Source organism: Diceros bicornis, chromosome 34 (genome assembly GCF_020826845.1).
Source record: "Diceros bicornis minor isolate mBicDic1 chromosome 34, mDicBic1.mat.cur, whole genome shotgun sequence".
Classification (NCBI taxonomy): Eukaryota; Metazoa; Chordata; class Mammalia; order Perissodactyla; family Rhinocerotidae; genus Diceros; species Diceros bicornis.
The window spans coordinates 35,740,137-35,767,969 of record NC_080773.1 but is presented as its reverse complement, the minus strand read 5'-3'; the positions used below and the strand labels follow the sequence as shown (position 1 = coordinate 35,767,969).

The following is a 27,833-nucleotide window of genomic DNA, read 5'->3' as shown; positions in this document are numbered from 1 at the left end:
TGGCTCTCCAGTTTTCCCAGCACCATTTATTGAAGAGAGTTTCCTTTCTCCGTTGTATGTTCTTAGCTCTTTTGTCAAACATTAGCTGTCCACAGATGTGTGGTTTTATTTCTGGACTTTCAATCTGTTCCATTGATCTGTGTCTGTTTTTGTACCACTACCATGCTGTTTTAATTATTATAGCTTTCTAGTATCTTTTGAAGTCAGGGATTGTGATGCCTCAGGTTCATTCTTTTTTCTCAGGATTGCTTTAGCTATTCAGGGTCTTTTGTTGGCCCATATGAATTTTAGTATTCTTTGTTCTATTTCCATGAAGAATGAAATTGGGATTCTGATTAAGATTGCACTGAATCTGTAATTGCTTTAGGTAGTACGGCCATTTTAACTATGTTTATTCTTCCAATCCAGCTCCATGGGATGTCTTTCCATTTCTTTATGTCATCATCAATTTCTTTCAGTAATGTTTTATAGTTGTCATTGTATACGTGTTTCACCTCCTTCATTAAATTTACTCCTAGGTATTTTATTCTTTTTGTTGTGATTATAAATGGGATTGTCTTCTTGAGTTCTCTTTCTGTTAGTTCATTATTAGAGTATAGAAACACAACTGATTTTTGTAAGTTGATTTTGTACCCTGCAACTTTGCTGTAGTTGTTGATTATTTCTAATAGTTTTCCAATGGATTCTTTAGGGTTTTCTATATATAAAATCATGTCATCTGTAAACAGCGAGTGTCACTTCTTCATTGTCTATTTGAATTCCTTTTATTCCTTTTTCTTGCCTAATTGATCTGGCCAAAACCTCCAGTACTATCAGGAATAAGAGTGGGCACCCTTGTCTTGTTATGTTCTCAGAGGAATGGCTTTCAGTTTTTGCCCATTGAGTATGATGTTGGCTGTGGGCTTGTCATATATGACGTTTATCATGTTGAGGTACTTTCCTTCTATACCCACTTTGTTGAGAGTTTCTATCATAAATGGACGCTGTATCTAGTCAAATGCTTTCTCTGCATCTGTTGAGATGATCATGTGGTTTTTATTCCACATTCTGTTAATGTGGTGTATTACAATGATTGATTTGGGGATGTCGAACCATCCCTATGTCCCTGGTATAAATCCCACTTGACCATGGTGTATGATCTTTTTAATGTATTGCTGTATTCATTTTGCCAATATTTTGTTCATGATTTTTGCAGCTATGTTCATCAGTGATATTGGCCTGTAATTTTCCTTCTTTGTATTGTACTTGTCTGGCTTTGGTATCAGGGTGATGTTGGACTCGTAGAATGCGTTAGGGAGTGTTCCATCTTCCTCTATTTTTTGGAATAGTTTTAGAAGGATAGGTATTAAGTGTTCTTTGAATGTTTGGTAAAATTCTCCAGAAAAGCCATCTGGTCCTGGAATTTTATTTTTTGGGAGGTTTTGACTACTGTTTCCATCTCTTTACTTGTGATTTATTCAGATTCTCTATTTCTTCTTCATTCAGTTCTGGGAGGTGGTATGAGTCTAAGAATTTATCCATTTCTTGTAGATTGTCCAATTTGTTGGCATATAGTAGTATTCTCTCATACTCCTTTATATTTCTGTGGTATCCATTGTAATTTCTCCTCTTTCATTTCAAATTTTATTTATTTGACCTTTCTCTTTTTTCTTAGTGAGTCTGGCTAAGGGTTTGTCAATTTTGTTTATCCTCTCAAAGAACCAGCTGTTGTTTCACTGATCCTTTCTACTGTTTTCTTTCTTTTTTTTTTTTTTTGGTTTCAATTTCATTTATTTCTGCTCTAATTTTTATTATTTCCATCCTTCTGCTGACTTTGGGCTTTGTTCTTCTTTTTCTGATTCTGTTAGGTGTAGTTTAAGGTTGCTTATTTGGGATTTTTCTTGTTGGTTAACATGGGCCTGTATTGCTATGAGTTTCCCTCTCAGGACCACTTTTGCTGCATCCCATATGAGTTGGTATGGTATATTTTCATTTTCATTTGTCTCTAGATATTTTTTGACTTCTCCTTTAATTTCTTCAATGATTCATTGGTTGTTCAATAGCATGTTGTTTAGTATCCACTCTTTGTCACTTTCCCAGTTTTTTTCCTGTAGTTGATTCCTAGTTTCATAGCATTATGGTTGGAAAAGATGCTTATTAAGATTTCAATCTTAAGTTGCTAGAGGCTTGCCTTGTTTCCCAACATATGGTCTATCCTTGAGAGCGTTCTATGTGCACTTGAGTAGAATGTGTAATCTGCTGTGTTTGGATAGAGTGCTCTCTCTATATATAACTATTAAGTCTGTCTTGTTTAGTTTTTCATTTAAGTCCACTATTTCCTTATTTATTTCTGTCTGAGTGATCTATCCATTGATGTAAGTGGGGTGTTAAGACCCCCTACTATTATTATGTTGTTGTTAATATCTCCTTTTAGATTTGTTAATAGTTTCTTTATGTACTCTGGTGCTCCTGTGTTAGGTACATATATATTTATAAGTTATATGTCTTCTTGGTGGAGTGTCACTTTTATCATTATTTATTGCCCCTCTTGGTCTCTCATTACCTGTTTTATCTTGAAGTCTACTTTGTCTGATATAAATATGGCAAGACTTGCTTTCTTTTGTTTGCCATTAGCTTGGAGTATTATCTTCCATCCTTTCACTCTGAGCCTGTGTTTGTCTTTAGAGCTGACATGTGTTTTCCAGCCAGGCAATATTAAAATCAGCTTAAATGTGAGGGTAACATTTGTATTTTGAGATTTAAAGTCCTAGTCATTCCATTTTTCATACTTCACAATCTTTTTGTCATGTTCATCTTTACATAAGATTTACATTTTATAAAAATGAGCCTTTCGATGGTCTAAATGAGAGATGGCTAACAACCTTCCACCAATGATAGCAACTTAGAGTCACATTACTAGAGATTCCATTTAACGCAACACGACTCTGCTCAAAACAACACACACACACTAATATGTACATACACACACCACCCACAGATACATAGACATAGTGGGAGCTAACCTTCATTACCTTATTCCTCACAACCTGCCTGCATATACAATGGTGGTCCCACAAGATTAGTACCACATATCCTAGCAGCCTATACCATATAGGTTTGTGTAAGTACACTCTATGATGTTCACATAACAACAAACTAGCCTAAAGACACATTTCTCAGAACATATCCCCATTGTTAACTGATGCTTGGCTGTGTTATAAAAAGAAATTATTCTATGAATAAAAGTATTGGCATAAATAAAATACATAAATGCAACAGAAGAGAAAGTCCAGAAAGAAACATATATATAAATGATTGACCTTCAATAAAAGTACAAAAGCAACTCAGAGAAGAAGGAATAATCTTTTAACTCAATATCACTGCAGCAATTGGGTATCCATATTTAAAAAAAAAAACTAAGAATTGAATGAAAATAGATCATAAAAATGAAAAAAAAAACTGTAAAAGTTACAGAAGGACACATAGGAAAAATTATGTGTTGAAATTTGGCAAACATTTCTTATATACAACAACAAAAGAATAATCAACAAAACAATAAATGAACAAATAAGACAATTAAAATTAAGAACTTTGATTGCAAAAGCAATTGAAAAGACAAGATCAAGACAGAAAGAACATATTCATAAATATTTCCAATGGAGAATTTTTATCAAGAATCTATAAAGAAATATCAAAACTCAGTAATTAAGATGACAAATCATAAGAAGACAAATTTTTTTTAAACCACACCTTTAAAATTTAACACATGAAAACCACCTAACATCATGTCATTAAGGAAACACAAACTAAAATCACAAGACCCCACTATACACTTATTAGATCACTAAAATTACAAAGCTGGACCATACCAAGTGTTGGAAAGGATTTAAAAGAAAAAACTGGAGCTCTGGTTCTGGACCTTCTGCTGAAAATGTTAAAAAACAAAAAAACAATTTAGAAACGTTTGATTTTCTCTTAATAAGCTAAACAATCACATACACTATGACCCAGAAATTGTGCTGCTAGATATCAACTCAAGTGAGGGAAAGCATTTGTCTATCTAACAATACATATACTGATGTTAATTACAGCTTTATTTTAATAGCTAAAAACTAGAAACAAACCAAATACCCATTAACAGATGAACGCATAAACATTATGCGGTATAGCCATACAATAACACAACTCAGTAAAGAGAGTAACTTATTCATATAGGCAACACAGATGAATCTCAAGTAATTTTGCTGTCTGCAAGAAACCACACAAAAAGAATAAATGCTTTGTCTCCACTTCCATAACATTTTAACAAAGACATAAAGTAAATCAGTGGTTTCATAGGGATCAGGGGTTGGGAGAGCAGGGCTAGAGGGATTATGGGAAGAAAGCAGGGAGTGTAATGGCTTTTTTTGTGTGTGTGTGAGGAAGATCGGCCCTGAGCTAACATCTGCCAATCCTCCTCTTTTTGCTGAGGAAGACTGGCCCTGGGCTAACATCAATGCCCATCTTCCTCCACTTTATATGGGATGCCGCCACAGCATGGCTTGACAAGCATTGTGCTGGTGCGCACCTGGGATCTGAACCGGCGAATCCCGGGCCACCGCAGCGGAGCACGCGCACTTAATCGCTTGCACCACCAGGTCGGCCCCAGGTAATGTAATGGATATGCCCATTATCATGATTGTGGCAATGGTTACAAGGGTATATACATACGTCAAAAATTTATCATCATACATTTAATAGTTTGTAATTTTCCATAGAAAAATTATACACCAATCATGTTTTAAAATAAATGATTCCAGGAAAAAAAATCCATCAACCCCTTTTTTGGGGGGAAACCAGAATTTTTGGCAACACAATATTGATTTATAAGATGAGGACTTATTTCCCCATAAGTTAGGAAGGAAAGTCCTTCCAGTGGCACCAAATCTGCCAAGTCATGAAGATAATATCCATTTCAGTCAGCAGGAAATCTGGTGATTCACAAAATCATTTTTCTAGAACATAAGGTCTATCTTCTCTCAAACCCTGATTTCTTGTGTGTGCAGGCATCATCTGCAGGAGAACAGCCTAGAAAGACAAAGGGAGTTCACAAAATCTTTAGACTATATACCCTGACAAGGACTGTAGTGACAGGAGAAACACAGACATAGAGGTCCTGAGAATTTGTACACACCTTCATACCATGAAGCCATAGTCACACAAACATCTGTGGACGCACCTTTAGAAGTGGCATATTCCCTGTAGTTTGCTGCATCTTCTCCACTCCCTATTTCTCACACCTAGGTCTCTGGAACAATTATTGTTCTCACCTGGGCCCAGTAGATCTTCCAACTGGTGACACATGCCTACCATATTCTCTCCTTCACTGCACATAGCTCCACAAAGACCTGGGAAATAGCTTCCCATCAACACTGCCAGGAAATATGGGGCATCACTGGGAAGAAAGGGAACAATTCATGCAGCTCCCCGCACTGAAGGTTTCACAAGTGCCCCTTCTCAGAGAGGCCTCTGGACCCACAAATAAACCTGAAACCCACACACGTGATTAGGATCACAAAGCCCTGCAGTCTTTCCTAGGAGGCCTTGGGAAGCAATGCAAATGAAGCCAAAATGGCACTAAAAACTATTTTCCGACTCATACTGTGCCCTTAACATGACACCGGGCCTCAATAAAGCTGTTCTCCCTTTCACAACCGCCAACCACAATTCTCTCCTAAACTTTCCACAAAGTTGCACTTAACTCCAAAATCAAAAGTGGCTTAAACAATCACGTATTTGTCAGTACATACATCAGTCCACAGTGAGGGAGGCAGTTTCCTTGTTGGGTTACATGGAGTAGGTGTACATCCATCATGAGAATCACATGAAACAACATCCATGAAGAAGAGAAACCTCTGCAATCCACCAGTAAAACCCGGACTGCTCCTATGAGCAAAGCTTGGTCTTTTCTATGCCTTACACAGTTCAGCAAGATGGAATGAGGACCCCCAAGAGGCTCACATAACCCACGATTCCCTTCAGAGTTTGGAGAGCACAGAGGTCTACATTCCCTGAGTACACTGGGGTGACTGATGGACACTGTGGGGACATGACACATGGTAGTGATGAGGTACCTTCTGCCACAGGTGCTCTGCAATTTAGAAAGTTAACTTAGTTCCAGAAAGAATCACAAGTATCTGGTACTGATAGTGAATTGGGGATTCTCAGAAGTATGAGCTTCAAATTCTGGCTGATCAATCCCATTAACAGTGTACACTCTGCTGTGTTATGTTCAACTATGTGACAGCAAATTCAGATAATGGCTAAGGACTTTCTATAGTATGAACATTCTGCTGGGGGATGAGGGAAAATCTTCCACCAAAAGTCTCTGCACATTTGCTGCACAAATAAGGCTTTTGTTTAGTGTGGATTTTTTGGTGCTGAACAAATCTATCCTTGTGGCTGAAGATTTTCCCACATTCATTACACTCATAAGATCATTCTCTAGTGTGGATTCTCTGGTGTTCAAGAAGTTTTGTTTTCTGGATGAAGGACTTCCCACATTCACTGCACTCATTAGGCCTTTCTCCAGTGTGAACTTTCCGGTGATAAAGAAGACTAGAACTGTGTCTAAAGAATTTTCTACATTCGTCGCACTCATAAGGCTTTCTTCCAGTGTGGAGGCACTGGTGCTCAACAAGTTGATACTTCCGGGTGAAGGCTTTTCCACATTCACTGCACGGATAACGCCCCTCTCTAGTGTGACCTTTCTGGTGCTTAAAGAGGTGACAGCTGAGTGGAAACAACCTCCCACATATGTTACACTTATAAGGCTTTTCTGCAGTGTGGATTCTCTGGTCAACAAGAAGTATTTTTTTGTACGTGAAGGACTTTCCACATTGACTACACTCATAAGGCCCTTCTCCAGTGTGAACTTTCTGGTGGTTAATGAGGCCAGACCTGCATGTAAACTACCTCCCACATTCATTACACTCATAAGATTTTTCTCCAGTGTGGATTCTTTGGTGCTCAACAAAATGATGTTTCTGAATGAAGGCTTTCCCACATTCACTGCACTCATAGGTCCTTTTTCCCGTGTGAATTTTCTGGTGCTTAATGCATGTAAATGACCTTCCACATTGGTTACACTCATAACGCTTTTCTCCAGTGTGGATTCTCTGGTGCTCAAGAAGTTTTTTTTTTTTTGGAGCTGAAGGACTTTCCACATTGACTGCACTCATAAGGCTTTTCTCCTGTGTGGTTTCTCTGGTGCTCAACAAGACTGTGTTTGGGGCTGAAGGCTTTCTCACATTCACTGCACTCATAAGGCCTCTCACCAGTGTGAACTCTCTGGTGCTCCATGAATTTAACCTTTTCAGTGAAGTCTTGCCCACATTCACTGCATTTGTAATGCCCTTGCCAAGTGTAAGAGGCCTCCTTGTTCTTCCTGCTTCGAGGTGGTTGCTTTCCACTGTGGGTGGCCTTCTGCTGGAGAAAGTCCAGGTTACCCAAGAAATCCTTCTCAACCTCTCGGCATGTGAAAATATTGTCTGACACAAAGATTTTGCAGCTCTCTACACACAGGGACCTGTTCTCCTCCCTTTTGATGCATTTCTTTCCACTGTGCTGCTTCTGGTGCTGGTATAGATATAAGCTGAATGAGAACAATTTTCTACAAGCCCCAGAAGTGTATACTTTGAGCCTAGGTTGCACGCCTTGATTCTCAGCCAGGTACAAAATGTCTTTCTCCACCAGGACACACATATTACAGGAATGAGTCTTCAAGACAGAAGGGACTGCCTTTGGAGTCCTGCTCTGTGACACTCTTTCCACAGAAGTACACACTGCTCAGAAGGGGCCTCCTCAGCTTTTACTGCATGCCAATAACCTAAAAGCACAAAATGCTGACAACGTGGATGTAGACATTGATGGAACAGGACAGCCCATTACAATCTGTGTAGGACACAAGCATGAGTGAGTCCATGGGTCTGTCTTCAGGACAACAAAGTCAGGATCAAGTGGAGTACCTGGATCTGCAGTACTAGGCTTCCGATGGTCACAAAGAGGGGGAGGTCTCACATCCAGCAAGAAAACAGGGTATGGTGCTATGCTAGGAGGAGAGGCCTGATACACTCACTCCTCTGCCTATGGTTCTCAGCAGGACCTTGTCTGCTGGGGACAGGTGAGTGCTGTGTAGAGTGTGTGTCCCACCCCAAGAAAAGGGAATCACAACTGGGTAGGTAGAGGCCAAGGACTATTTAAGTCTATGTGCACATCACCTGACACATTCAGTGCAGACAAGTGTTGGAGGAGTGAGAGGAACAGCAGAGACGTGGAGGACACAGAGGTAGCGGACACCCTGGGGTCAAAAGTCACAGTACAGGGGCCGGCCCAGTGGCACAAGCGGTTAAGTGCGTGTGCTCTGCTGCGGTGGCCTGGGGTTCGCCAGTTCAGATCCCGGGTGCGCACCAATGCACCGCTTGTTGAGCCATGCTGTGGCAGCATCCTGTATAAAGTAGAGAAAGATGGGCATGGATGTTAGCTCAGGGCCAATCTTCCTCAGAAAAAAGAGGAGGATTGGCATCAGATGTTAGTTAAGGGCTGATCTTCCTCACACACACAAAAAAAGTCACAGTACAAATAAAAAGTGGGCAAAATGTCAAGAATGGGGAGGAAAGACAGAAATGAGGCATGGCCATGAGCCTTGCACTAAAACAGTAGTGAGCAAAGAACACTTACCTGGTAGGACTAGACTTCATCCATGACAGCACGCCTTCCTCCTGCTCCTACTTACCAGGCCCAGGATCCCATTGCCCCCTGTTGTGGCAGGGGAGAGAAGAAGGGGCATAACGTTTGGATTGATTTATGGAATGGGCTCTTTTGGCCCAATAAGACATTAATACAGTGGTTTTAGTGAGAAATAGTGTATGTATTTATTAGGAAGGCAATAGGCTATATATATATACAGGTATACTACAACATAAGCATAAGCAAATAATAATTTAATAACAATGGAAAGAAATACAGTAGAGAGAGAGATCAGATTAGCACTCACAATATTTGCGCCCCTACACCAGGGAGAGTTCCTTTAATTGACATGGCTGGGCGGGAGTGCCGATCGAAAGGCGTCCCCTCCACAGGCAACACTCTCACCCAAGGAGAATTGTGAGTTGCTTTTATATATGTTTTTACTTAGAGACCATCTCTATGGGAACTTTTAGTATTTTTTTTTATTGTTATCCCGTGTGTACGTGTACTGTAACTCCCAGTTCTTAACTCCAACCCGCACAGATGGCCGGTCTGTGCCTGTCCTTGACATTTTAGGAGTTTTATAACCTAAACAACTGCAGGTAGTATTGTGGGAGAAGGGCCAGTTTCCATTACAAGCAGCTACTCTGCATTTTTTTTAGTGTGAGTGGTTTCCCAAGGTCACCAAGTGGACAAATAATGGCAATACTTATGTTAAGTCATCTTGGCCGTGGCCGCTTGGTTATTTATAAGAAAGCAGCCACATGGACAGTGAACTTTGTACACAGCTACACATAAAACATCCCAGGATTATAATGTCAATGTATAAAATAAATAGAAAGCAATCATGAAAAATAGATTCCATATGTCAGGGTAATCAATTAAACAATCCTTTGGAATAAGAAATAGTATTAATTTGATTTTGTAAGTCATTGATTACAGAATTTAAGGTAGAGGTTTTATCAGTAACATTACAACAACATATTTTTGGTATCTGAATATATGATAATTTATGTAATAGGAAAAGGTAATCTAGAGCTGCTCGTTGAATTAATGCTTTTTTTCGTAACTCTTGTAATTTTTTAGAAATAGCAAATAAAGCTCTAACAGTGTCATTTATAACATGAGTGAGTAAAACAGAACAGATGTTTCATTTGTTTGTAATTATTTATCATTAATCCTGGATTGGGTAACAACAGGGTAGCTAATATTGTCATTGTGGATACTGGTAATAAGTTGACATGAGGATCACAATCTGGAGCTAAAGTTTTTTTATGTTGAACTCTTTTTTTGGGATATGTAACGAGTAGGGGTATTATTATTCCTACTCCATAAGCCATCGAAGTATCTTTTGGAATATATGAACAGGCTTGATCATCGTATAGCCAAAATAGTCCTGTAGGAAGAGTTACAGATGTGGCGCAGGGGGTTACAGTATGATTACAATAGGTAGGGATATAAGTGTAATTAAGGCAGTAACAGGTGGTACTGGTGGTACTGGAAATAGGAATTGAGGATGAGGGAATGAAGTACTGGTAAAAGTGCGGGTATGGGGTAGACCTAATCCTAGTAAGTTAGTTTGGAGTAAACTGGAAGGATCATCATTATTGCACAAGCAGAAAGAAGTAACATTAAGAACATTGTTAGCCAAATGAAGCCAAATATTAGACTTATCTAGAGTGCTGGTGGCATTTGGTAAAACGCTGACAAAAGCAGTATTGTTTATATATGGAGAGTTAGGTTTTCCTTTTTTTAATTTAATACATGAATAAAATCCTCCACTTCGTAAAGTGGAAACAGGTAAAAGGATGGAATAATTTGTATTTTGTCTGTGTGACTGGTCAGAAATGTTATGATATGATAAGGTGGAAATCAGCTTTTGTGACCAAATAGTCTGTCCATTTAATGTCCAAGTTATAGGTCCAACCGGCGTGAAGCAGTCCGTCCAGCACTGCAACAGCAGTGGTTGTCCAACCATGACGTTTAATGGCATCTCATTGTGGCAGCAATTAGCAAGCTGATTAACAGTATCTATTTATGTAGAGAAACAGCATTTTTAGGAACATGATATAGATTATTGTCTTTGGGGTACATAACAATCAGGCTATGGTTTCTTGTGTTATTATTTTGGCTGCTAGGGGAGCAGTATGTGGAGGGTATGTAACCCAAACTTTGGCTCCAGGTTTTTAATTACCTGTTGAGTTGAAGCCTTGTAGGTTTTTTTTGGATAAAATTGAAGGAGGGCTCCCCCTTTTTATTTGTGGTGTTATTAGGGGAAGGATAAGTAATTGTCCAATTTTATTTTCCTCTTGTAATTTTAGCATTATTGGTATTATATAAAATAAATTTTAATTTACCTTGATAGTTAGGGTCAATAACTCCGCCTCATACATCTATACCTTTAATGGTTAGTCTAGACCTTTTTTGTAACAATCCAAAGGTATTACTTGGGAAGTGTATTCCAATACCAGTCAAGACCATCTTTTGTCCCTTTGGGGGCAAGGACGTAGAGACAACAGCAGTTAAATCTATTTTAGTTGCTCCCATAGTTGCTCAACAAGGTGCTTTTTTTTGTTATTAATTGGCCAGTATTTTAGAGTGGCTAAATTTTTAGACATAGCGTTTACATGAATGGATGTTGAAGGTAATAACCTAGTTAAAGGAGTGTCATTAGGTCCTATGAGCCTATTGTTTAAAATATGTAAAGCAGCGTTTAAATGTGTATACCAGTTTTGTAGAGTTTTTACCCAATTTTTGTAGCTGTTGTTTTAACAATCCATTTTTTTTTTTAATTAAACCAGCAGCTTGGGGATGGTAAAGAATATGATATATCCATTTAATATAATTTTCTTTGGCATAGGTACATACCAACTTACCTGTAAAGTGGGAACCATTGTTACTTTGTATTTGTTGAGGAGTGTCATAATATTGCCAAATTAAATTTAATACTTTTATTGTATTTTGTTGCGTAGCTGCTTGTGTAGGAACCGCAATAAGGTATCCTGAGTGTAGCCACAGCTGTACAAATATATATGTAACCATGGGAACGTGGGAGAGGTCCCACATAATCTATTTGCCATATTTGTGTAGGTGAGATTCCTTGCTTAATTTGTCCTGTATAAGGGTGGGGAATCTCTCTCTCATTTAATTGTTGACAAATCATGTATTGTTGGATGGTAGATACAATCTCATCATGTGTGATAAGGATTCCCCTTTGTAATGCCCACCTGTATGTAGCTTGTTTTTCCAAATGTCCACTCCTTTTGTGGACGTATTGTGCCAGTCCTGGATTAGTTTTGGCGGAGCAAATTTGTACTAGTTGATCCACCTGTGCGTTATATTTTTCTTTTGTTGAAATCAAAGGACTATGAGCATCAACATGAAATATTGAAATAGTAGTTGATTCATTCCATTCCCAAATATCTTTTCATAATGGCTGACCCCGTATTTGTTTGTCTCCAATTTTTTATCCCTGTCGTTTTTATTGTGTCATCCATGTTGTTAATGCCTGTGCTACCACCCATGAATCAGTAGAGCTGAAGCATTGTCTCTGTTTCTGTTGTATTGTCTGATATACTGCATAAAGTTTAGCATATTGGCTACTTATATCATCCCCGGTAGTAACAATTGTTTGTTGAGTGGATGGATTATAAGCTAACGCCTTCCATTTTTTTAGTCCCCCTACAACTTTAGCAGAACCATTAGTAAACCAAGCATGTTGTTTTTGCTCCTCTGTGAGAGAATCATACGGGCCTCCCCATTCTATGGGGGATTCTTCATGCTGCCCTGTGGGAGAAATCTGAGTCTCCATGTCGTATGTAGAAATTTGTTTATGTAATAATGATATTTCCTTAGGTTTGGGTTTTGCCCTATCTTGGATATATCATTGTTATTTAATTATATTAGCCTCCTGAGCATAACCAATTTTATGTGTAATGGGGTTACTTTGGATCCATTGTATTATAGGGATTTGAGGTCTTAATATGACTTGATGGCTTAAGGTTAATTCTTCTGAATCTAATAAGGCCCAATAACAAGCCAATAGCTGTTTCTCAAAGGGTGTGTAATGTTTACTAGCGTCTAGAAGTTTATGGCTCCAGAAACCTAACGGAAAGCGTTTAGTTTCCTGCTTTTGCCAGAGATTCCAGTTAGCACAGCAATCCGTAACATCTACCTGAATTTTAATAGGTCCTTCCTCCATAGGCCATAAATCTAAGGCAGTCTGTATTGTTTGTTTAGCAGCTTTAAAAGCCTCCTCCTGGAAGAGGCCCCACTCAAAAGCATATTTTTTTTTTTGGTTACTTTATATAGGGGAGCTAATAAACGACTAAGATGAGGTATATGAGCCCACCAAAATCCAAATAATCCAATAAAACTTTGGGCTTTTTTTTTATTATGTGGGACCGCAAAATCGAGTATTTTTTGACGTGTCTTAGGTAAAATTTTTTGTTTACCAGCATTTTATAATATTTTTTAAAACTTTACCGTTGTGCTGGGTCCTTGTATTTTTGCTGGATTAGTTTTTTAGCCTTTTGCAGTTAAAAGCTCTATGAATTTAGTTAATTGCTCCTGTGTCATTTATTTTGATGTTTCTTGTATTATTATATCATCTATATAATGTGTCAACTGCATGGCCGGTGGTAATTTAAACCGAGAAAGAGTTTCAGCCACCTGCCTATGACAGATGGTCATATGGACTATGTATATATTCTTGGGGGAGTCTAGTAAATGTATATTGTTGGCCCATCCATGTAAAGGCAAACTGTTTGGGGGCTTCCTCAGGAATTGGTATGGTAAAGAAAGCATTGGCTAGGTCCACTATTGCACATTAAGTGCCAGGGTGACATTGAATGGACTCTATAAGGGACATCAAATCAGGGACAGCAGCCTGTATTGGGGGAGTAACTTTGTTTAATTTCCGGTAATCTACTGTCATTCACCAGGTATCATTTTTTTTTTTTTTACTGGCCAAATTGGATTATTTTAAGCTGTTGTAACACGTTTTAATATTTCTATAGCTAAATAGTCTGTAATGCTGTCAGTAATCTCTTGTTGTCCTCCTGGGATTCTATACTGTTTTTTATTAATTAGCTGAGTAGCAACGAGTACTGGCATAGTGTATGGCAATTTGCTCACAATGACTGCATGTTTGTGGAAGGAAGCAGCTCTTATTGCGAATTGATATCTCCCATCAGCAAGATTTTAAGTGAGCCCCTTAAAAATGTCAATTCCTATTATATACTTTGGTATTGGAACAATCATTACTAAATACATTTGTTTTGGTAATTGGCCTATTTGTATCATAATATTAGCAGCTGTGATTCGAATTTCCTTTCCTCCCGATCCAGTAATCACAACCGGTGCTCCCTTAAACTTTATAGAGTTTTTACTAATGAGAGTGGCCTCCGCCCCTGTATCCATTAGAGCTCCTACTGCAGTAATTGAACCATTTTTTTAATATATTTTTAGTGGGACATGGGGGCGTGCATCCCACCGAATAGTGGCAGCGGTCTCGAGCAGCAAGGGGGCTTGGCCTATTTCTCAGTCCCAAAGTCCTGCAAGCAATGGATCTGCTGTGGGAGGCGTGCTGAGACTGACAGGGGTACTTATAGCTTTTTAGCAGGGGAGGCCCCTCTTCCTTGTTGACCTTTTTTATATTTAGCCCCCTTTTTTAATATAGTTTTCATAGATGCCTTGTGTCTGCCCCATCTATTTGATCTTTTGGAATTCCTGGCTGTAGCAGGGCCATGAACATGTCTTTTTGTGACATTTCATCTTTTGTTTCCCTTTTATTGGAAGGAGGCTTATTAGCCTCCCAGTCCCCTAAATCTCCTAATTGTATAATTTTATCTATAATCCCCGAAACAGAATTTTTAGTTTTATTCATTAATAGAGTCATAATAACTTGTTTATATGTGGGGGGAGCAGTTTTAATTAGCTTATTACGAACTTGGATGCTTAGACCCATTGTATTTAAGGCTTCACCAGAGCCCAAAAACATAGCCCGCTTTATTGTTTCTTTTCTCAGTTTTTGGACACAATCTTTTAAAGTATACCACGGTCTATCAGTGTCCGGCCACATATCATCCATAGGACATTTGTCTTGAGCTTCCTTTATTGCAAGAGCCAATAAAGTTGTATCATCAGTGTTTTGTCCATGATCATTAGAGGGGTGAGCATTCATGCTCCAATCTCGGAAAGCTCCCCGTATTACTGGGTCATTGGAGAGCGTCACAAACTTAAATGCATCTTCAGCATCCAAGTTGATCTCAGCAGCCCCCATATTATATAGACGAATTAACCAAGTCAAAATAGTTTTACCAGGCTTTTGTATAGCCGAGCTAAGATATCAGAAATTTCCTGCTGAGTAAAATCTTCTATTATGTCCCTTCTGACCAAATGTTTCCCATTAGTTTTTATTCGCCTGCGCCGCAGAGGGCGTGCTTCCGGCTGTTTAGGTCGGGGATTAGGCTCTTTCTCATAATCAGTCCCCTCTGAATCATCATCCCAAATATCACCATCCCAAGTATCCGGGTCCCATTCAGGACCGGCCGAGGCTACTGCCATATGTACTTTCTGTTTGTTTACTTTCCCTTTCCTCTTCTTATATTTATACTTAGTCATTCTCACAGCTGCTTTTTCTGTTATATGCTGCTAATTACGAGCCTGATCTCCCAACACATAATTTTGGCATTGAATCATGGCCAATTGGGACTGTAAGTTTGACATTTCTTTTTCCAAAAGTGCCTTCTCTTTTTGTATTTTGTCTCTGTCCTCAATAGCCCAACCGTAAGCAGTTAACAGGCACCAGCCCCGCCCTGTTAGAAAAGAAGCATCATCCTTGCCTCTCCTTTCTACTGACTGTAAAGCTTTAGTGACATCTAGCGGTTCGTGTCGGTGCACGCCAATGTCCCAAGATTCACAGAGGCCCCACCGGCGAGCCCACTCCACAGCCAAAACACAAAAAGGAGGGTCTTCCCACCCGGGAATTTCAACAGGGGTGGTAGCAGTATTGGTGCGTTTGAACAGAAAGGCCATTCTCCCAGTCAATCCTGCTCACAGCGCCAAAAATGTTGTGTCAGGGGAGAGAAGAAGGGGCACAACGTTCGGATTGACTTATGGAATGGACTCTTTCAGCCCAATAAGACACTAATAAGCTGGGTTTAGTGAGAAATAGTGTATATATTTATTAAGAAGACAATAGGCTACATATATATATATATATATACAGGTATACTACAGCATAAGCATAAACAAATTTAATAACAATGGAAAGAAATAGGGGAGAGAGAGAGAGAGACATCAGATCAGCACTCACAGTATTCGTACCCCTACACCTGGGAGAGTCCCTTTGACTGACACGGCTAGGCGGGAGTGCCGATCAAAAGAGGAAAAATATCAGATTGACCGAAAAGAGAAACGTCAGATCCATTGAAAGAGGAAAAACATCGGATCGATTGAAAAAGAGAAACATCAGATCGATCGAGGGAGAGAACATCAGATCGGGTACTTACAACATCCATGCCCTTATGCCGGGGAGAGTGCCTTTAACTGACACGGCTAGAGGGGAGTGCTCATCCAAAGAGGTCCTGGGCAAGGCGTGCCCCCCACAGGCGAGACTCTCGCCCAAGCAGAAATATGAGTTGCTTTTATGCATGTTTCTACTTAGAGACTATCTCTATGGGAACTTTTGGTATTTTTCCTTCTCATCGTTATCCTGTGTGTATGTGCACTGTAACCCCTGGTACTTATCTCCAACCGGCACAGATGGCCAGCCTGTGTCTGTCCTTGACATCCCAGGAGTTTTATAACCTAAATAATTGCAGCTAGTATTGTGGGAGAAGGGCCGGTTCCCACCACAAGCAGCTGCTCTGCATTTTTTTTGGTGTGGCTGGTTTCCCAGGGTCACCAAGTGGACAAACCTGACGATACTTATGTTAAGTCACCCCCTCCCTGTGGACAGAGAGGTGTCTATACCATCAGGCACCCAGGGCTATCCTCCACCCCTCAGATCAACTTGGACAACTAACAGAGACCTAGCAGATCCAAGTCCTAAGGAGAAAATAGGGTAGTTAAGTGGTCAACACTGGCCCAGCGTCACACTACACATGGCCGACCACAAGGAAGAATCCATTACTAGAAGAACCTGGGGGAAAGTCTTGAAAAATAATCTAGTGTGGCCCACAAATACTGACAAGTGTGTGTAACTGCTGACACAGGCAGTGCACAAAAAAAGGGGGTCACATCCTGTGACAGAGATCTTCCACAGATCCAATAGTCAATATCGCAAGAGTAGCAAAGCGAACTGGTATCAGTCAGGCAAGTGACGACTCTGAGATCAAACTCTTGTGTGAAAGGCCTCAGGATAGAAGGTTGTTAGGGCTCAACATACACAGTGCCTATGCCAGGAAACCACGGAAGGAAGCAGTGACCATGGTCCAGGTCTGGGAAAATCGGGGTGAGACCCAGAAAAAGGAGAAGAGCAGAGCCCAGTACAGGGCAATGGTGTGGGAGTAATAGTCCTTAACCAGGGAGGCTGTAAGTGACCAGTTCTCCAGCATCACATCTTGGTACAGGTATCTCTGGGCATCATCAAGGAGACCCCACTCCATCTGGGAGAAATACACAGCCACGTCCTCAAAAGTCACATGGCCCTGTCACGATGCAGGCAGAGCAGCTCATAAGCAGCCGCTCTAACCAGGACGCTCAGGTCATGTCCTGCCTTCCTAGCTCCCCAACTCAGAGAAGACAGTAAACCCTGGTGTCACTGGTACTTGCTCTCTCTTCATGTCCCACTGATCCCTGTCTCCAACCATCAGGAAGAACAGACATGGGGAAAGGCAGTCTCATCTATGATTGGAGACTGACAGAGTCCCAACCACTGTCCTCACAGTCAACTGTCCTGGGATTGCACAGATCATGCCACACACAATAACACTTAAGCTCAGCCTTCTGCTTAATCCCTGAGTACAAGGACCCTGAGTACCTCCTCACACTCCTTCTCCATCTGCTCAGCACTATGGGATCACTCCTCTCTCACATGCCAGACCACGACCACTACACCTACAACACCACTGCCACCTCTGTCCATGCCTTACACATCTCACTGGCTTCCCGACATGCCACTCAGCAGATGGCAACCAGGCAGTGCCTGCCAAATGCAACCAGGACCCACGGCTGTCCCAGGCCTCTGATGGACCCCACTGCCAGTGGAGGTCCAAGCACTGCTTTGAAGACTTCCCCACCTGGCCCTGCCCCTTGTTCCAACCTCAGCCACCCAGACCTTGTGTGAAGTCAGACAGCCTAAGCCCTCATCCTCTTTAGTGTTGCATGTGTTGTCCATACACCAGTCACATCCTTCCTCTCTACACCCCCTCTCACTCAAAGCCCAGCCCCACCTCTCCCACCACAGCCCAAGAGACTCTCCCAGGTGACCTCATTCACCCTGAAGCTAATCTGTCATCCAGTCTGACACTCTCCAGGCTCCACCAGGAGTTATTACAGAACTCTGAGACTGTAGAGGGGAGAAAAGCACCAGGCCTTACCTCAGCATCATCTGACCTCCAATATTGCTATGTCTCTCAATAAGTCTCTTACCCACCCTCTGGGACTCCTGTGCGAACACTCAGACCTCCACCTAAGGCCTGTTCTCACACCACAGCCAGTCTTGGTCACTGTACTTCATCATCTGTCTTAGTGATGACAGCCACTCCTATCTAGGAGCCCAACCAAGCGGGCAGTCCATGGAGAATACTCTGAACATAGTTCCTGAATACTAGAATTGCCAACATGACCTAGGGAGTGCCCCTCTTCAATATGACAGAGCCCACATGACAGCCACTCCCTGATGGGTATCTTCAAATTCAATCACTTCTCTAAACTCCAGATGTATGTTTCTAGATGTCCACTGAAGGCTTCTACTCATAGACCTTAACTGTATCTCAGACTTGACATGGCAAAATCTAACTCCTAAGTGTATTTCTGTTAATTACTCCTACTGTTGTCTTTCCATTTCAGCAATGTCACATACACAGTTTCATTTGAACTCAAACATCTTGGGGTCATGCCAGATCTCTCACTCACCCTTTCCAGCAAAAAATCACCCCTTTTACAAAACAGATTCAGAAACCAACCTCTTCTCCAACTACAGAGCCATGACTATGATACAGCCACCATCAACACTCACCAGGACTGTAGCCTCCACTGGGGTCTCCCTGCCTCCAAGCTCACCCCTACAATCTGTCCTCCACTCTGCCTGTTTAGACCTGAGTCAGATCACTTTCATCCTCTGCTCAAAAAGTCCATGGACCCACCACCCTCAGCAGAGGTCCAGCTCCTCAGGCTACCAATCCAGGACTGACTCTTCCCCCTCAATCTCTATTCCCAGCAGATGGAATGGAGTCCTGCAGTTCCCTGAACACTCCCAACTCATTCTCATCTCCAAGCACGTGGACACACTGGTTCCTGTGCCCAGGAAACATTTCATCATTTCACTTTACTAACTGGAGAAATGAGATTCCCTCAGGAGAATTTCTGACCTAGATTAAGGACCCCGTGCCTGAAGTGACCCCAGGGCCCAGAACTCAGGGCCAAGAGTCCCAAGAAACCACTATTTCCTATGTCTGTGTGCCAGGATCGTGGGCGTAGTAATTAGGGCTGGTGAGGTACTCGAACTTCTTCTACTCACCTGTGAAGGGTCCATAAATGATGCTGCTACCATGGGAACCTTGGGAAGAGGGAGGATGTCACAGAAAGGTGATCATGAGTGGTGGAAAAAGCTAAACTGTTCTATTCCTTCCTTGCCCTGGAGTAGGATGTTCTCAGGCTGAAATCTAACCTCAGTTCCTTGGGTCCTCAGAGCTACCTCTTAATAGCTGAATGGCCTTGGACAAAGATTCAACCTCCCAGAGATTCAGTGTCCTCATTTGTAAAATGGCAACACTTATGGTGCCTACCTCAGAGCACTGATGCAGACTGCACACATCCCTTACGCATCTGACCACAGGATTAACATTTCTGTAAATGTTTTTGAAAATTAGGTGTTTCTTACATGTTTTTTAAGTCTTTATGTGAATGTCATATTTGATCATTGAGGTTTCTGTGATTGTCTTTGTGACACCAAGTATGTGGTGTCTTTTTCAACACCAATTAAATGATTCTCTAACAATAACTGGGGGTCCTACAGTTCAATCCTATTCTCACCAGAATCCACAGGTCTGAGGGCTCTGTCTCAAAGGCTGTCTTCCCTGCAGAAGCCAGTTGCAAGTCCCCAATCCCCAGGCTACTGGTATTTCTGTCCCACTTGGCTACAAATTCAAGGTTTCCCATTGACCTCTCCTCAGTTTCAATAATTCGGTAGAAAGAGTCACAGAACTTGGGAAAACACTTCACTTACATATACTGGTTTATTATAAAGGGTACAAATTGGGATCAGCCAAATGGGGAGATGTGTAGGGCAAGGTGTGGGGTGAGGGCAGCAGAGAGTTTCCATGCCCTTTCAGTATGATCCACCCTCCCAGCACTTCCGCCATTTCAATGTGTTCACTAACCTGAAAGTTCCCTGAATCTCACTGCTTAAGTTTATATTCCTAAGCTCCAACTTCCCTCCCATCTTTGGGCTCAGGGTGAGGCTAAGCACTTTGTCTTTCTGGTGAGCAGACCCATCCCAAGGCTACCTAGGGGAGCCACCCTAAGTCATCTCACTATAATAAACTCCTGTGTGATAAAACGAGCTAGTTATGAAAAACAAAGACAATTAATACCCAAGAAATTCCAAGGGTTTTAGGAGGTCTATGTAAAGATTACAGGAAAGAACCCAAACTTATATGTAAATATATATATATACATGTATATACATACATATATAAAGGCATATATATATATATATATATATACACACACACACACAGAAATATATATAATATTATAGCACAGGTATAAGTTGTCATTTCAATGAATTACTGGAGTCATACCTGACATACCAAAGTTTTGGTCAATGAAGGACAGCACATATTGTGGTGGTCCCAAAGATTAGTATCATAGAGCCTAGCTGTGTAGTAAGCTATACATTTAGGTTTGTGTAAGTACAATGTATGATGTTCACACAACACCGAAATTGCCTAATGACACATTTCTCAGAGGGTAGTCCAACCTTAAGAGATACATGACTGTATTTCCTTGCATAAATTTAAACTGTTAAAGCTAAAAGTTTTAAGCCTGTGCTCTCCTGGTAGAGCTGAGGCATCTGTGACCCTGACTGGGCCTGGGCTGCTCCACCAGCCTGGCTGACCTTTCTCTGGCTCCACAGGGAGTGGACAATCCGCCCATTCCTCAGAGCAGAGAATCTGCACCACCTCAAACTCCATCTCCATCCCTGGCAGGGCTCCTCCTTACTCCTTACACCTTCCCCTCCACCAAAAAGCCTTGGAACCACAGGACTCTCCCTTCTGCTGCCCCCTCAGAAAGTCCCACCCACTCCGCGTGTCCTCCAGCCCCACCCTCTCTTCCTCCATCTCCAGGCCTATCTCATAGAAAAGCATTAAGATTTTCCCTCCTAAATTTGAGATTCAGCCCTGGCTCTGGTACACTACTTGGGCTATCACCACATGGACATGAATGAGACCGCTCCTGTCTGCCCCATCTCCAGATGGAACATTCCAGCTGCCTTTGAGTCACCTCTACTTTGGGATCTCAGAAACAACATGTCCAAAATCCAATTACTAATCTCTCCCTGAAACCTGCTCCCCTCACCTGTTTCCCCATCTCAACTCCTCCAGATGTTCAGCCAAAAGAAAATCTTGATTGTCCTTCACTCTGCCCTTTGCTCACAGCCACACTCGCTGCAGCAGGAAATCCTGCCGGTTTTCTTTATATTTATCAGGAATCTTCTGACTTACAGTCCTTCCACCGCCACTGCTCTGGTCCACGAACCAGCATCATTCTTTGGAGTCTATTCCAGAAAGCTCCTCACAGGTCTCCCTGCCTCCACCCTCGTCACGCCGCCCCCACTCTGTCTCCCCCGAGCAGCCTTTGAAATTCTTTGACTACTCTATCTTAGAGATCGTGTTCCTCTTTTATTCACAACCCTCCACGGCTCCCAGAATCCTCAGACTGACGGCCCAGCTGCTCACGCTGCCATCGCAGAGAAACTCCTCCTCACACTCTCTGTTTCCTGCACACAGGAGTCGGACCCCAGGTTTCCCGGATGCTCCCGGCTCAGGCACACCTCCAAGGCTTTGCACGCGCTGCTCCCACGGCCTTTCACCCTCTTCCACACTTCATCACACTGGCTCTCAGAAATGGGGACCCCACCCCTGAACTCCCACTGTTCTGGAGATGGGGTCCTGAACTACAGCGATCTGAGCAGGAGACTCTCATCGGGGGCTTTACGATTTGGGTCAGGATCTGGGGAACGCAATGGTCACCTGGGCCGAATGCATTTGCGCCTTCATCGCCGTAGGACCCTCTGGGCGCCAGGCTGCCGGGAGACGCGTGCGATAAAAGAGGAGACCAGGTCCGGAGGTCCCAGAGGGAGGTTACCCGGGCCGCGCTCAGCGAACCTCAGACTGGCTCCTGTGCCGTGGGGACGACACTTCCTCTCGCTCTTTCCACCTCCAGTTCCCTCGGCCCGACCCACTGACCTGGAGCCTCCGATCGGGTGGACAGCATCAAAATTCGCCAGAAGCCCGCCTTGAGGGAGATGCCGGAAGTCCCGCCCCGTCCCACATCAGACTCACGGAAACGCCCGAAGTGTGGGCTTTCATTGGTGCAGAGCAGCAAGGACGTTGAGCGCACAGTGTTCTGGGTAATGGAGTTTCTCTCACGCAGCAGATTGACGCGCAGACCAGGCCTACTATTAACATCTAGGGCATTAATGGGCCAAGTGACCCCGTGAGAAAGGACAACTAAAGACACATCAAAATAGAACCTCTAGGGCCGCCCCCGTGGCTTGGCGGTTAAGTGCGCGCACTCCGCTGCTGGCGGCCCAGGTTCGGACCCCAGGCACCGCTTCTCTGGCCATGCTGAGGCCGTGTCCCACATGCAGCAACTGGGGGGATGTGCAACTATGACATGCAACTATCTACTGGGGCTTTGGGGGGAAAATAAATAAAAAAATTTAAAAAAAAATAGAACCAGCAAAGTGTATATAAACAATTTTTTTAATTGGCTTTAACTCGTATTCCTAAATATAAAAGATGATGCAGGAATACAAAGAGTGCACTGAAAGGCTTAAAAGAGTGAGAGTCGCTCCAGTCCTTAATTTTTGTTTTTCTCTGTTTTATTTTCTACATAAAGACTACAGAGGTGAAAATCTTGGAGGAATTTTCAAGTAAGAAAAATCAAGTCAATAAGACTTTGGAATAAAAATGTAAATTGTATTCAACAAAATATCTTTGGTTATCTTCCTTAGTGCCTAAAACATAAATACATAAAATTAGATTACATAAATCCATTGGTGACACTATTAACTTGGCATGCCTTGCCACGCCGCTAAGAGATAAGATTGTGCTAAAATACTAGTTTTGTGTGGGAGTGAGGTGAGATGCTGGTAATAATAGTTATGTGTAAAAATCCCAACGTTGTTTTGGAATTGGAGAAGCTATTTATAAATGTCATAAAGCAATGCATATAGAAGATACAAAAATTATTTTAATATACAAGGTTGGAATTAGTTTTCTAAAAGAGGCTAAAGCAAATCATATATTTACAATAAGAAAACTTGTGTCTGACTGGCACACTAGCATAGAATTTAAGTTGAAAACTAGCAGAATAAACTATAAAGTTTTTACAGAGGCACTCTCATATTTACATTCCTCCTTTAAGTCTGAACTGTGATGGTGCTACAGAATATTGGGAAATGGCTGCTTTAAAAAAAAAATGTTCAGGGGATAGAATATGCAACTAGCAAAACTCTAATTTTCATGCCTGCTTTTAATCATACACAAAAATTAATTTCAGATTAAAATGGCTTAAATGGGAATAAAATATATATACATCTGAAAAGATCATGGAAGACAATGGACTTGTGAAGGATAGAGCAGGAGTTCTCAAACTGAATATAAAAATTATCACAAAATGTACACAAACTATAGGAAAATAAGTCTTGCCATTACCACAAAAAAAATCATAAACATCGTAATGACAATACAAATGAAAAGATATTCAGCCATCTATAATTTTTACAAAGCTAATATATAAATAATAAACTTAATAACTCCTACAGATTAACGAAGAGAAAAATTGACAACCGGAGATTGCAAAACTCTTACATACCACTTTAGATTAAAATTACAAAAGGCAAACAATTAAAAAGAAAATCCTTATTGGCAATTAGAAAAATGGAAATTAAAATAAAACAGATTGGGGGCCAGCCCTGTGGCGTAGTGGTTAAGTTCCAGTGCTCCGCTGCTGGTGCCCGGGGTTCAGATCCTGGGGGCGCACCAAGGCACCGCTTGTCAGGCCATGCTGAGGCGGCATCCCACATAAAGTGGAGGAAGATGGGCACGGATGTTAGCTCAGGGCCAGTCTTCCTCAGCAAAAAGAGGAGGATTGGCATGGATGTTAGCTCAGGGCTGATCTTCCTCACAAAAGAAATAAAAAGAAAAAAAAATAAAACAGATTGGTGGGACTCAGGAAATAAGACATTACCAAATACTAGTAACACTGAACATATTAGTAAATATCATAAACTAACATTATTTTGGAGAAGAGTTTGGTATTATACAACAAATTTTTTTTTTTTTTTGGTGAGGAAGATCGGCCCTGAGCTAACATCTGCCAATCCTCCTCTTCTTTTGCTGAGGAAGACTGGCCCAGGGCTAACATCCATGCCCATCTTCCTCCACTTTATATGGGACGCCGCCACAGCATGGCTTGACAAGGGGTGCATCGGTGCGCGCCCGGGATCTGAACCAGCAAACCCTGGGCCGCCGCAGCAGAGCGTGCGCACTTAACCGCTTGCGCCACAGGGCCAGCCCCTACAATAAATTTAAACCTATGTCTCTTTGTGCAAAACAATTCTTCCTATGCATTACATGACCCAGTGTCCAAACCAGAACACACAGCAGGTGTGTCTTAGGTGCGGGGATACAACTGCCAAAAACAAGGACAAAGCAAGCAAACACACAAACAAAACTTTTGAGAAGAGAATGTAAAATTGAATTTTATTTTTTCATACCCTAGAATACTCCTACAAAAATGAAAAGAAGTTGATACGCATGTGTCAAAAGAAAATTTCACAGACACTTCTTTATTTGGATCTAATTGGCTTTTATTTAAGTGATTCATGAAGCCGGAAGCATCCAGTGTAGAAAACAGAAGGAGCTCCAGACCTGTACAGAAGGCAAAGATCACAGACACAAAAATACCAGAGAACAAGGAATTGTTAGGCAAGAGCCGACTGGTTGGAGCAGGGTTCCTTCCCTTAATATGGGGGCAAAGAGCTGTTCTGGAGCGAGGTTGTGAAAAAACTACCTCTTGCCAGCTCTGTTGGCCTTGGACAAAGACTCACCCTCCCTGAGACTCAGTGTGTTCACCTGTAAAAAGGGAACACTTATGGCTCCTCCCTCACAGCGGTGTTGTGGGCATCAAATGCATTCGTGCATGTCCAACGCTAAGAATCAGCTACTACTGACCACAGGATTAACATTTCTGGTAAAAGCTTTTTGAAAACTTGGCTGTTTCTTACTTGCCTTTTAAGGCTTTAAGTGAATGTGATATTTAATACAACTCTTAGAGGTTTCTCTGATTGTTTTCTGACACCAAACAGGCAATGTCTTTTCCAATCCCAATTCACTGATACCAATCCTTTATCCTACAATTCAATCCTATCCTGATACTAAGAACCTAGATTCAGCATGAGACCCCAGAGGTTTAACAGCTCAGTCCCACAACTGTTCTCACTTCAGAAGCCAGTGCTAACTCCCAGATCCCAAGGACACTTGTACCTGTGTCTAATTTGGCTACAATCTGGAGTTTCCCATGATGTCCCCCTCAGGTTCAATGATTCGCTACAATGACTGTGAGAACTCAGGAAAACACTTTACTTATGTTTGCCAGATTAATTAAAAAACACACCTCAGGAACAGCCAAATGGAAGAGATGCATAGGGCAAGGAGGGGGGCTGTTGGGGCAGGGGCGAGAGCATCGATGCCCTTTCCAGATCGGCTACCCTTCCCATACTTCCATCACTTCAATGTCTTCACCAACTCCAAATTTCTTAAAGAGTTTCGATGACCTAATCTCCAGTCCCCCTCTCTTCCCTGGAGCTCTGGGGTTGGGGTTGAATGCCCCAACCCTCTAATCTAGGAGTCTCATCCTATGTCACCTCCTTAGCATAAACTCAGGCTTCCTCCAAAGGGACTCCACAAGAGTCCCTTTGGACTCTCTTGGAGGGGGAATAACAAGAAACATTCCCCTCGCTCAGAAAATCGCAAAGGTTTTAGGACCTCTGTGCCAGGGACTGGTGACAAAGAGCCAACATAGATTTTTATTGGACCACAGAGGGTACATTGTCATTTCAACCAATCACTACTGGCTTGCATAAACTTAACCTGTTAAAGCTGTACAGTAGTTTCCTGGGAGAGCTGAAGCACCCAGGCTGCTCCACTAGCCTGCCTGACCTTTCCCTGGCTCCAACAAGGGGGGGGACTGGACAATCCGCGGAGTCTTCAGAGCAGAGAATCTACACCACTTCACACTTCCATCTCCACCCAGGCAGGGCTCCTTACTCCTCACACCCTCCCCACTTGTGGAAATTCCTGGATCCACAGAGCCCTCCCATCTACAGGCAGCAGCATCAAGGATGACCTACTCTGCCTGCCCTCCAGCCTCCATCCTCTCTTCTTTCATCTCAGGGCCTATCTCCAAGTAAAACGTTAAGATTCTCCCTCCTAAACTCTAGGCCCCAGGCATGGCCCTGGTCCAGGCCTTAACCTGTCACCACTTGGGTATCACCAAGCCAGCCACCTCCCACCCCTGCCCCCAGCATTCCAGCTGCCCACGTGCCATCTCTACTCTAGGACATCTCACAATCACCATGGCCAAAATCCAAGAGGAATCTCTCCCTGAAACCTGCTCCCCGACACTGGATTTCCCATCTCAATACTACAGTAGATCAGGCGAAAAAAAAAGTGGGGATCATCCTTCATTCTGAATGTTTGCTCACAGGCACATCTGCTGCAGCAGGAAATCTTGACGGTTTTAAGATCCATCAAGACTCTTATTAAGTACATCCTTTCTCCAGGGACCAGTCTAATCGCAAATCCATCATGATTCTCTTGGAATCTTCCACAGGAGCCTCCTCACAGGTCTCCCTGTGTGCACTCTCACCACCCCACAAGACCCCCCAGCCCAGCATGTTCTGCCCTGAGTGAACCTGCACCAAAGGGCACAATCTGCTCACCGCGAGACAAAAGCCAATGGTCAAGAGGCAAGAGGGGGTGGAAAAGAAAAGACAGTTAGTTCATTACAGCTTGCTGACAAGGGGGAAGATGGCCAAGTAACTCTCCAAGAATCATCTTAAGCGGCACAAAATCTGACAGCAGTTATACAGGGTTATAGGGGAGGGGGTTTAGGAATGTTGACCCCTCAGGTGTTACAGACTGGGAGTGCCACACCAGATCTTTCAGTTTTTCATTGATGATGGCTATCAGCATAGACTCTCCTGTTGGGGGATCATCACATTCCTAAGGAACTCAAAAGAAACAAAGTTATCATCTTACTGCAGCTGGGGAAGTACACGCACAAGCAGCGGTTTGTAAAACTTCAGAGCAGATCTCCTGGAGCTGCATATCCGGCTGGGTTAGTCAGTCAGAGGTCATTCAAAGTTACAATAGGGTTTCTTTTCTACAATATGGCTTCCCTCACGTCAACCTTGAGTTGAGCCAGTATCATGAACAGACTCTGAAATACTTTGAAACCCTAACTCAGAGGCCGGGGCACCGCGGCAGGTGGGTGCCCTCGGGCCAGCAGGGTTGTGGGGGGTCGGGGCGCTGGGTGAGCCGGGGACCTGGTGGGGGCAGAGGCTGTGACTCGCTCTTTGTCTCCACTCCTCCAACCACTGCCACTGCCTTCCAGGCCACTGCTGCACCAGGGGCAAGACATGGGGCCCCCAGAGCAGAACGCAG

At 42.4% G+C, this 27,833-nt stretch overlaps 1 pseudogene; it reads right to left on the bottom strand.

The window, feature by feature from the left end:
• Nucleotides 1–4,573: 4,573 nt before the first annotated feature.
• LOC131397506 (zinc finger protein 300-like) lies at nt 4,574–22,352 on the bottom strand (annotated as a pseudogene).
• Nucleotides 22,353–27,833: the final 5,481 nt, after the last annotated feature.